Here is an 11,638-nt window from a genome sequence, read left to right as displayed (position 1 = left end):
GCTGCCCAATGTACCTTTGTTGAAACTATTTGTGGAAGAGACTGTCTTTCTTCCACTGGATATTCTTTCTTGCTTTGTCAAAGATTGGTTGGCCATAGAGTTGAGGGTCAAAACTCCAAATCCTGGGGTTCCTGGGTAGGTCAGTAGATTAAGGGACTGCCTTTGGCTCAGGTCATGATCCCAGGGTTCGGGATCAAGCCCTGCATCAATCTCCCTGCACAGCAGGGTGTTTGCTTTTCCCTTTGCCTCTGCTTCTCCCCTACCCCACCACACTCCTGCTTATGCATTCTCTCTCTCTCTCAAATAAATAAATAAAATCTTTAAAAACAAAACAAAAAAACTCCAAATCTTAAAGGGCCCATCTCAGTGTGGACTTGCTCCCCTGCCCCTGAGGAGGGTCTTCCCATGCTGAGACTTCAGGTTTTTTTTTTTAATCTGTTTTGTAGGATTCTTGTGCTGAATCCTCCTCCTCCTCCTCCTCCTCCTCCTCCATGAAGTTCCTGCTCAGTGTCTAGAATATAATAAACACTCATTAAATGCTGCATATTACCAAGCATTATGCACCCACTTCTGTAAAGGAAACTGAGGACTCAAGGAAGTAAACATGGAGTTACACCCAGAATTTCAACCCAGGCTGTCCCACTTCCAAGCTCTCTCTCCACAACTGCTCATCATGTGCTAGGTGCAAGGCTGGTACTGATCCAAGCAAGGGAAGAGTCAGGCTCCAGAGTCCATGGGCCTGGGCCAGAAAGGGGTGGTAAGTAAGCATAGAAATGGAGGAAAGTTGAGAGGCATGGATAACAAGGTTACACAGTCTTGAGTCCAGGAGCCCAGGACTTAGTGGAAAATGGAGAGACCTGTGGCCCCATGGGTTGTGTAATGAATCTCCTGTTACAAGGTCAGCCACAGGAGGAGGGTGTAGGAATAAAAAGGTAGATGGTGAAGAACTGGGCAGTAGGAAAAGTTGCCTCCCAAAGAACTCCTGACAGAAACATCTTGTTTTCCTTTCAGAGTTATGGACTAGGAGTTGTAGGAGAATCAGGAATAAAGTGAGGCTGAGAGATTAACTTGTCCTTCTCAGATGTGTTTTCATATACTCTCCATGAGTTTTCAGTGCCCATCTCTCTCCCTAGCACTCTTCACCTGGTGAATTCCTATTCACACTTCAGAGTCCAATTCTTGTTTTAGTTGTCTCCTTCCTGGGTGGGCCCATGTCCTATTCATTCTTTCAGTACAGGCTTTATCATATTTTCCTGTACTACGTTCATTTTCTGCCTTTATCTCCCAGACTGTGAGCTCAGGAAACATTTGCTGAGGGCATGTATGACTGAATGCCTGACTAAATGAGCATCACTTAGGAAAGGGATGATTACCCCCTTACAGAAAGAGAACCTGAGGCACAGAGAGTATGACTGGCTGGCTTCATATGTCATGAGCGAGCCCTGGATTGGGCCCCCTCAGTGTGAGGACAGGGCTCTGCATGCCGGCGTGGTCATCCCAGAACATCACTGAATGATGGACTGGGACAAGTGTGGGGAACAACACAAAGGCAGCTGAGGCAGACAGTTTGGAGACCCCTGATTCTAATCCTAGCTGACACTCTCAATGGTGGTTTTCCTCTGGTCACATCACTTCAGCTCTCTGTAAGTGTTTTCCTCTCACAAATGGGATAATAACCAAATCAAACCCAATTCCTGAACATTTGGTAAGCTAGACTGTGAAGTTTTGTGCTCAGGATTCATGTCTGCTGTCCAGATCATGTTTGCTGGCAGCTGCGTCCTGGCATATAGTAGCTGTCTGGCACAGAGTAGGTGCCCCTGAAATATTTGTTGAATAACAGAGAGAGGAGCAAGTGGTAATATGCCCAGCCATTATAGCTGTCTGTTGACAAAGTTTTTCTCCCATAGATTCCCATTAACATCCTCACAGTTAATGAACTTTAGAAGTCTAGTCTAAGCCCCGCCCTCACCCTTCACCCTCCCTCCAGGTGGGCAGGACAATCCTCCCCTGACTGTCTGGGCTGGGATGCTCAGGGGAGGTCCCCAACAGTCAGGGACAGTCAGGGAGAGTCAGCGATCCAGCAGCACCTGCACCATGAGTGTCTCTATGCTGAGTGTCATCAGACCCCTGGGCGGTGTCTCTGGGCTCCTGCAAGTGGCCTCCGTGCTAGGGCTGGTCCTGCTGCTGCTCAAGGCAGCACAGCTGTACCTGCACAGGCAGTGGCTGCTCAGAGCAGTCCAGGAGTTCCTGTCCCCTCCTTCCCACTGGCTCTTTGGGCACAGGCATGAGGTAGGAAGGGGCTGGAGGGGAGTGGAAATGCTGGGCATCCAGGGCTCATGGAGCATCAACCCAGTCGGCAGACGCATCCCACATAGGTTTCTTGTGTGACTAGCACATGTGCCTTGGGGGAACATCCAACTTTCTTCTCAGATCTTGGCTCCTCATTCCACTCCTGGGAGCTCAAATGTTGGAAGGAAGCCTTTGCTGGTGTCTTCAGGTTGGTCTCACCCTCTTTCCTTAAGTAGATCTGCAGGCTGTAATGCAGTCCTGCCCTGCCGCTTCCTGAGTGTGCATGGGAGAAGAATAAGTCACAAATAAGTCAGCTGCAAGAGAAAGGGAGCAGGGGTTGACAGCAGAGAAGACTGTCGCCCTAAACAACTGCTCAGTCCCGTATTTATTAGGTGCAAGATAACAACTAACAAAGGAGCTGAAGACGGCTTATATATTAACTATATGCTTTACAGATAAATAAGGAAGAATAGGAGTTATACATTGATTTCAAATCTTTTAGATAAGCAAGGAGAGTAGGATATATATGGTTAAGCAGTATAGAACTTATAATTGAACAAGCACATTTAAGGGGATTATCTTGATAACTGATTAATGGTAGGCTGGACCGGAGGCAGGAGAGTAACATCAAAAAAATGAAGCAGGCGGTGTTCCACCCTGAGCGGGGCCGGGCGCCTGCTCGGCTTCCAAGACCTAAATCATCCTCTCCCCTAGAGACCTGTTGCTAATGCATGTTCTTTTTAAGGTAACATTTAAGCATGCTTGCCAGGCTAGTTCAATTTTCATGGGTTATATTTTAAGCACTATGTTGTTTTGAGAGACGGTTACACTGCACCTTAAGGATGATGGCTGTTCCTTCCTAAGTCTTCCCCCTCCTAGCTGAGGAGCCCCAGCTCCTCTCTCAGAACACCCTTCCTGATCCTTCCCTGCCTTGGCCACTCAATCCCACCCTTGAAGCCTAGCCCTGAGCTGCTTGGGAACACAGCAGAGGGGTTCACAGCTTATGGAGACCATAGACAGGAATCAGGCGTCAGGTCCCTGGAAAACAGGCTCACCTACCAGATTGGGGCATCATATCCGGTGCAAGGAACCAACCAGCTTGGTTTGCCTGAGACTATGAGATGTTCCAGACTGGTGATTTCAGTGTTAAAACCCTGACAACTTATTGGCACACATGAAAGAGAAGTTTTCCAGGATGGGGCTGATAAGGAGTATTGACACTGAGTTGCACCACTAAAAGAATCTGTTTACCTTCCAGTTTTCCTTCCTGCCTGAGCAGGTTGTGGAATGACAGAGGAAGGAGCAGCTTGCAGCTAGATTGGAGACAGTGCTTACTCTCCAGCTCTGTCAGTACTGGTCCTTCAGCAGGGAATCAGCAAGTGGGGGCATGTGAGGAGGGGCTGTCTTGTGGTGTACGGATTGAACAAGCCTAGCCCGGGGATGTTGCTGAGGAGGTCAAGCGATTTCATCTGAATGGAGCCAAAGACAGAAACTTCACATCAGCCACAGGGAGACAGTCATAGGCCAGTTTCTTCATGCCAATTGTTGCACTAATGGCTTCCAGATTGTCTATTTGGAGAAACGGCAACCTTTGTTACATGCAGTTGTCCCCTTTCTGAGGTAGGATTTGACCTAAGCAACCACTAAAACTTCTTCCACTGACTCCCATTACATGGATGGTATGGATACTGTAAGCACACGAGTTCTACTTCCATAACTCCTATTACCCCCAGTGCCCAATCAGCTCTCAGTTTCTGCTGGCCTAATACACTGCAGCCAGATTTTTCTTCCTCTTACAAATCTGAGACTTCGTTTATTTGGTATCTCTCTTATTGGCTAAGTCAGGATTAGATTGCCATGTGCAGTAGGTTAAAGGTAATCTTTTAGGCCAGGTGACAAATAACAAATGAGACAGGGAAGCATATGGGCTTTGAGACAAGCTCCCTGGATTCTACCCTAGCTCTGCCACATACTTCAAATACTTGCTCTATCCCTCTGTTTCCATCTGTAAAATGGGGATCATGATTATTATAGTCTCGTGTGAGTTATACTAATCTCCAAATGTCAGCTGGCATAGACCAATGGTCACAGTTACACTCTAATTATAAAAACTGAAAATAATGGTAATGCCTATGAAACACAAGCAAGTTTGTAGGTTACCAACCCTGCCGCACTACATAGGGCTGAAATCAGTCAGGAACCATGAAAGGGGAACTCCTGTACGGAAATCCATGACCGAACAGCCTCATCTTTTCCCAGATCCTTCCTCCTGTCTTGGAGACCACAAGTCAGCACAGCCCACAGCACCTGACAATTGATTGCCTGTGCTGACCCTTTATTTTCTGTCCACTGTCATGGTATCTCACTTGGGGACATTTTTTGTGACCCCAGTTCCCAGGAGGAGGCAGGTGAAACAGCTGCCGTGGACCACTGCCTGTGTGAGTGGCCACAGCCTAAAAGCCCGTAGACACTTAGTATCAGCCTACGGAGTTACTGCCACTGCCACTATGGGCATCATGTCTTCTATAAGAGTCTCACCTGCCCTGGCTACACCTGCTCAGGAAGAGATGGCTTTCCCAAGCAGTTGCCTGGAAAGCTGACAGACCAGTGGGTGTCAGAGTGACCCAGAGAGAGGAAGAGCCAGACAGAAAACCGTTTAGCTCCTTGGGGTCCCCAAAGGAACTACTGACACAACCCAGGAGCAGGAGTTTCTGGAAGCCAGCTGGCTTGGAGAGCAAGCAATTGGAAAGGAGGCAGGCAGCTGTGCTGAAACAGGATTCCCCAGGAGCCCCTGCTACATAGGTTTGAGGGACCCTGGAGGATGAGGTAACATAGCTTCATGGTAAGAGGCTCCCACTATGCAGTCCCTGCACTGGATCCAAGCAGAAGGGTGGTCGCAGCAATGGACATGACCTGGGAGCACAGAGAAGCCTCTTTAAGTCATTGGACAACACTTCTCAGTATAGGGCCTGATTGACTTTCCCACTTCTACTCCCACTAGAACATAAGTTCCATGAATCTGGAATCCCTAACTGAGCCTTGCTCATCAGAAACATTTCCAAACTCCTAATCACTGCTGATATCCAGAACTATCTCCATGTGGCCATCGACCCCCACCCCCTCTCCAAGCACTGGACCTAAAGAGGAAGCAAGGTTTTATTGATTTCTCTTTCCCTTGGTTACAGCTCCAAAAGGCTCAGGAACTACAAGAGCTTCAGAAAAGGGCAGAGAAATATCCATGCACCAGTCCTCGCTGGCTATGCGGGAGCAGGGTTAGCCTCATAGTCTATGACCCAGACTATATGAAGGTGATCCTGGAGCGATCAGGTGAGTGCAAACCCACTTGTCTGTTGGAGTAGTTCTTCCCTCTTGGATACATTTCCTGGGGTACTGTGACATGTCAGGGGAAACTGTTGGCTCAGTCATTAACTCTGACCTTTTACCTGCCATTCTTCAAGCCCAAGAGCCAGCAGAAACCCAAATACTGTTGCTCAATTTGGAAGTTTAAACACCTGTAAGGAATTACCTCTTTCGCTTTCTCCTTCCTTCCTTTCTTTCTTCCTTCCTTCCTTCTTTCCTTTCCTTTCCTTTTTTCTTTTCTTCTCTTCTCTTTTTTCTTTTCTCTTTTTCTTTCTCCTTCCTTCCTTCCTTCCTTCCTTCCTTTCCTCTCTTTCTTTCTTTCTCCTTCCTTCCTGCCTTCCTTCTTTTCTTTCCTTTTTCTTTTCTTCTCTTCTTTTTTTCTTTACTCTTTCTTTCTTTATTCTTCCTTCCTTCCTTTCCCCTCTTTCTTTCTCTATATCTCTCTCTCTTTCTCTCTTAATCCCCTTCCTTCCTTCATTCCCTCCCTCCTTCTTTCTTTCCTTCCTTCCCTCTCTCCTTCCTGCCTTCCTTTCCTCCTTTTCATTTTTCATTCTTTCTGTCTTTTTTTCTTTCCTTCTTTCTTGCTAACTTTCTTCACCACAATAGTGTGATCCCAGAACTCAAGACAATTTCTTATTCATGATGGGTTGCGTGAACCCCAATCTTTTGCCTGTGCTGCCACATGGATTGACTGAGCCACAACAAAAAATCAAAAATCAAAAACAAAAACAAAAAAGGGAAGAAAACAAACAAACAAAAAACCCACTGGACAAGTTAGTCTTTTGTCACTAGCACTGAGAGCAGAAGCTATATTTCTTACTGATTCAACTTCATAGGGCTCTGGGGTGGGACACTCACTCAGTCTGCCTTCCTGAGCAGTAACTATCAGGAAAGACAGAGAGACATGGTTGAAAGGGAAGTGGGAGGTTGGTTGACACAAACTGCCATTTGACAATCATCAGGAAGGGATGGGGACATTGGTGTAGACAACAGTTACCTCCTGGGGACAGCTTGCGTTCCTTGGTCACCTCCAGTTTCCTGTAATTCCCTCCTTACTTACAGACCCAAAGCCTCTTGGTTCCTACAGATTCATGGCTCCCTGGATAGGTAAGTATATTTCACAAGGACTACGGTTCACCTTCTGCTTAGGTTGCCAACAAATGTTCATTTGGCCCAGACAAATACGAGGTGACCAGCACCACAGTCACTCCCTCAACTCTGAATTAAGCTTCCTCTCTCTTCTTCAGATAAAAGCCTCATCCCTTCCTAATGGTAGGGGAGCCCTCCTGCAGCTCAGTTTCTCCCACATCACTTCTCAGTCCTCCATAATGATCTTAAACTAACTTTTCATTGAAGTCCTCCATTAACCCAGTGCTGCCCTGTTTCAACCTCAATCTCACAGCTGTGCACCAAGCTTTGGGAAGTCCCCTTCCTGACATGCACTGTCCTTTCTTGATTTGTCCAGGATGCCCTTCTTCTGACACCCTGGGTACCTCCCCAGTTTTCCTCAGACAACTCTTGAGAGGTTCCTTCCCCCGACACACACCCATTGTGGTCCAGGGTATGGTTTGCTCCTGTTGAATGGGCAGATGTGGTTCCAGCACCGGAGAATGCTGACCCCAGACTTCCACTATGACATCCTGAAGGCCTATGTGGGGCTCATGGCTGACTCTGTCCAAGTGATGCTGGTAAGTTCAACCGCTGCTCACCTGCACACTTACACCCATAGCAGAGTTCACAGAGTCCACTGTTAGACAGCTGTGTCCCTCAGACATCCATTAGACATGGCCCCCAGATTCACCCACTTATACCATATTATAAGACAGGGCCCCCCGATGATGGATGGAACATGGAAGCACCCAGGTACCCATTTTCATCCACTCTTTGCTCATTGCCCAGAGGAGAGACAGTCATGGTGGATAAAGGGTCTCTTCTTGTCCCTCTTCCATGTCTTTGACTTGGACAGGAAGAGTAGTCAATGCCCCTAGACAACAGGACAAACTGCCCCTGGCTGGCCTGAACAGTAGCAGCTTCAGTGGCAAGGTGGACATCCCATGATGTCACTCAAGTGGGCTCTGGGCTAGGACTGAAGGCTTCTGATGGATTTTAGCCATTCTGTGCAGTGAAATGGAGACCAAGTCTCTACCCTCCAGGGCTGGGTCTTGCCATAACATCACCTCTGAGCCTGACCCTATTTCTCACTCACTGTGCTTAGCTGACATTGTTGAATAAGAGGAACTGAAGTCCTTGATATCCCTTCTTTAGAAACCCCAGTCTTAGCCCTTTACTTTGCCTTGCTCCCTACCTGTTTCATGTGTAGATCAACCCCAAGATACATGTTCCCCCTTAGTCCCCTGAGAAACAATGTTTTCTGACCTCCTAAAAGGTGGTTACTACCAAACTTCTTTCTAAGTCAGATGATAAGAGATCATGATTCATTAAATAACAATTAACTAACTTTCTCAGACTGCATTCTGAGAAAATGCTTACCATATTACAAACACATGGCTATATGGTGCTAAACTGATGAAACGCAACTACTTTAGAAAGTGAGGGCATCTTATCAGAATATGTGGAGAGGCAGAGAGAGAGTCTAACCTTGTCAGCAAGGGCCTTCTGAAGGAGTAGAGAAAGATACATGTGTCCCTCTACCAAAGGACAAATGGGAGGAGCTCCTCAGCCAGAACTCATCTCTGGAGATCTTTGGACACTTCTCCTTGATGACTTTGGACACCCTTATGAAGTGTGCCTTCAGCTACCAGGGCAACCAACAGGCAGATAGGTCAGTGAAATCTTTAGTTACAGGGTCTATTTCTTACCACTGGGATGGACTATCTGAAAGGCAGTTAGCAAGCTTGGGTGTTTACCAGTCCAAAGGGTCACATTCTGCCAAGAGCTCCTGGCCACAGTCAGATTCAGCCCGCACCAAGCCTTCATTAGAGACCCTGCTCTCTGCCACAGGAGGAAACCTGGATGCCGAAGTCCCTCATTAAGGGCCAAGAAACTTGAGGGTAGGACTGAACTGACATGACAGAACGACATGACAAATGCATAGAGTTGCCTGTCCCATTGATTGAGAATTCTCCATACACAGGCCCACCACACTCCAGGTCACATGCCTCCCTCCATCCAGTCCATTCTGCATCCTCCTTTTCAGATACTCCCAGTCCTACCTTCAGGCCATTCAGGACCTGAATAACTTGGTGTTTTTATGGGTGAGGAACTTTTTTTTGTTTGTTTGTTTTTGTCTTTTTTTTAAGATTTTGTTTATTTATTTGACAGAGAGAAATCACAAGTAGATGGAGAGGCAGGCAGAGAGAGAGAGAGGGAAGCAGGCTCCCTGCTGAGCAGAGAGCCCGATGCGGGACTCGATTCCAGGACCCTGAGATCATGACCCATGAGCCGAAGGCAGCAGCTTAACCCACTGAGCCACCCAGGCGCCCTGTGAGGAACGTTTTCTACCAGAAAGACATCATCTACAGGCTGACCACTGAAGGGCGCTGGAACCACTGGGCCTGCCAGCTTGCCCATCAACACACAGGTTGTATCTGCCCTCTGGAAAGCTCCCCTCCTTCATTAGGCAGATCCCAAAGGGACTGGCCCTGACCCTCAAGCTGAGTCCTGCCCTGGGCTGCCCAACCAGGGCCTGGGTACACCCACCTGGGAACTCCTCTGGTGCCGGGGTAGGGTGCCAGGTGCTATGCAAGCAGCTACATGTGTCACCCCATGGGTGAAGGCTGAATGAGAGCCCCTTCCAGCAGTATTCAAGCAGAGCCTCCTTGGCTGTGCTGCTGAGGGGAGTGATGACCTGCAAGCACCTGGTGCTAGAGCTCCCACCCCAACAAACACACCCACTCCCACACTCCTCCTGATCCACCTGGAACCCTGACTGGGGCTACTGTGAGTGTCTGTGTCTGGGCACCCAGAGCTCTCAGCTCTGCCTGTTCTGGACAGACCGAGTGATCAAGCTAAGGAAGGCTCAGCTGCAGGAGGAGGGAAACCTGGAGAAGGTCAGGAGCAAGAGGCACTTGGACTTCCTGGACATCCTCCTCTTTGCCCAAGTGATTGTGGCAGGGAAGGCCTGAGGCTTTACTTACAAGTGTGGAGGAGGCCGACAAACTCAAACCCTGTCCTCGCTCCGTGTCTTCCCAGATGGAGAATGGGACCAGCTTTTCCAACAAGGACCTCCGTGCAGAAGTGGACACTTTCATGTTTGAGGGCCATGACACCACAGCCAGTGGCATCTCCTGGATCCTCTATGCTTTGGCCACACATCCAGAGCATCAGCAGAAATGCCGGGAGGAGATCCAGAGCATCCTGGGGGACGATTCCTCCATTACCTGGTGAGTGCTCATGAGACGGGAGGCCCCGACCCTTCAAGTAGAGAATTTCCTGGCTGCCAGGGCTTTGCCCGCCCTTCAGGATAGTTTTGTTTAGGGACCACCTGGACCAGATGCCCTACACCACCATGTGCATCAAGGAGGCACTGCGACTCTATCCACCAGTTCCAGGTGTTGACAGAGAGCTCAGCAAGCCCATCACCTTCCCTGATGGACGTTCCTTACCCAAAGGTGTGAACTTCCCCAGTCTCCCTCCATAAATACTCGACAGGAACGTGTGCGAGGTCAGAAATCCACATGTTCTGGGCAGTTGGTGCATGTCTTTCAGAGTCATTTCTCCCTCAGGAAAACCAATATTTCCTTTGTTTGTCAGATGATGTATATGGTATGCTTCCCACAGAGTTTAATCCAAGAAACAAATACATGACAGCCCCTGAATGTGGCTTTGGGTTTTGCTCTAATATTCTCATTCTTTGAGATATGAGTGCCTGAGAGACCATCAGACAGAGCAAGGAGGTAGGAGGTCTTTCTTTATAGGGTCTATGCTAATGAGAAAGATCAGAGAATTCACCATCATGGCTCAGATGGTCCAGTCTCCAGGGAGGCTTCAGGATGATGGCAGAGAGTATGCTATGACCAGATCTGATATTTCTGCCATGGCTGGAAGCCACTGTTCGGCTCCCCTCTACTCTGAATCCCAGCCCTGCCACATCCTAGCTTAAGTGATCAGAGACAAATTGTTCAGCCTCACTGAGGCTCAGGTCCCTCATGGAACAATGGAGCTGTGAGCCTTTTCTGGAGGGTTGTTGTGAGTATGGAGGTGTTCATGGATATTCCCCAAGGGCTCGTGGATGGTACTTGATGTGAGGTTCCCATGAGTTGCTCCAAAAAGTAAGCCTCCAGTTCTTCCCTGCTTTTCAGCCTGGTCATGGTTAATCCACCAACCTGTGCACACATGTATACCTGTTTTGCTGTGTCTGTCCAACCTCTCCTACAATGCTGTCATTCCATTAACAGTGATGAGAAAGGCTCTCACAATGGCTGCCAAGCTGTGTGTGGATACACCTGGGCTCTACAGGCACGTGTGATCAGTCTTCTTTCTTCTGCCCCACAGGATTCTTAGTGACGCTCTCCTTTTATGCCCTTCACCACAACCTAAAGGTGTGGCCAAACCCAGAGGTATGATGACCTTGGGAGGAGGAGGTGGGATGACCTCTCCAGATCAAACCCTCTTCCTGGCCCACCACGGGGTGCTGTCCCTTGAATGATTGGAAGGAAGGACTTGACCACACCTGTCCTGGCCCTGATGCTCCCTCTGCAGGTGTTTGACCCTTCCTGGTTTGCACCGGGCTCCTCTCGACAAAGCCATGCTTTCCTGCCCTTCTCAGGAGGATCAAGGTGAGACCAGAATGGGAGGAGGCAGGGTCTATTTGGGGGGTATATACTTGATGTTTGTGACTTGCTACATTTATGTGGGTTACTGTAGATATGTTCTGGGAAAGAGGTGTGTGTCTCTACACAAAGAAAGTTGGTAATCACTGAATGCCATGGAGACTTTGGCCCATTGCTCTTACACAATCTCCAGCCACAATTCAGTGTCAGTGGTTGTTCCACAGCTCAAGGTATTCTTGTGAGTTCTTCATTTTGTG

The 11,638-nt window shown here is 48.4% G+C and overlaps 1 pseudogene; it reads left to right on the top strand.

The window, feature by feature from the left end:
* Window positions 1-2,094: 2,094 nt before the first annotated feature.
* LOC122899938 lies at window positions 2,095-11,391 on the top strand (annotated as a pseudogene).
* The last annotated feature ends 247 nt before the right edge of the window (window positions 11,392-11,638 follow it).

Source organism: Neovison vison, chromosome 2 (genome assembly GCF_020171115.1).
Source record: "Neovison vison isolate M4711 chromosome 2, ASM_NN_V1, whole genome shotgun sequence".
Classification (NCBI taxonomy): Eukaryota; Metazoa; Chordata; class Mammalia; order Carnivora; family Mustelidae; genus Neogale; species Neogale vison.
This window is presented reverse-complemented; position numbering and strand designations above follow the sequence as displayed.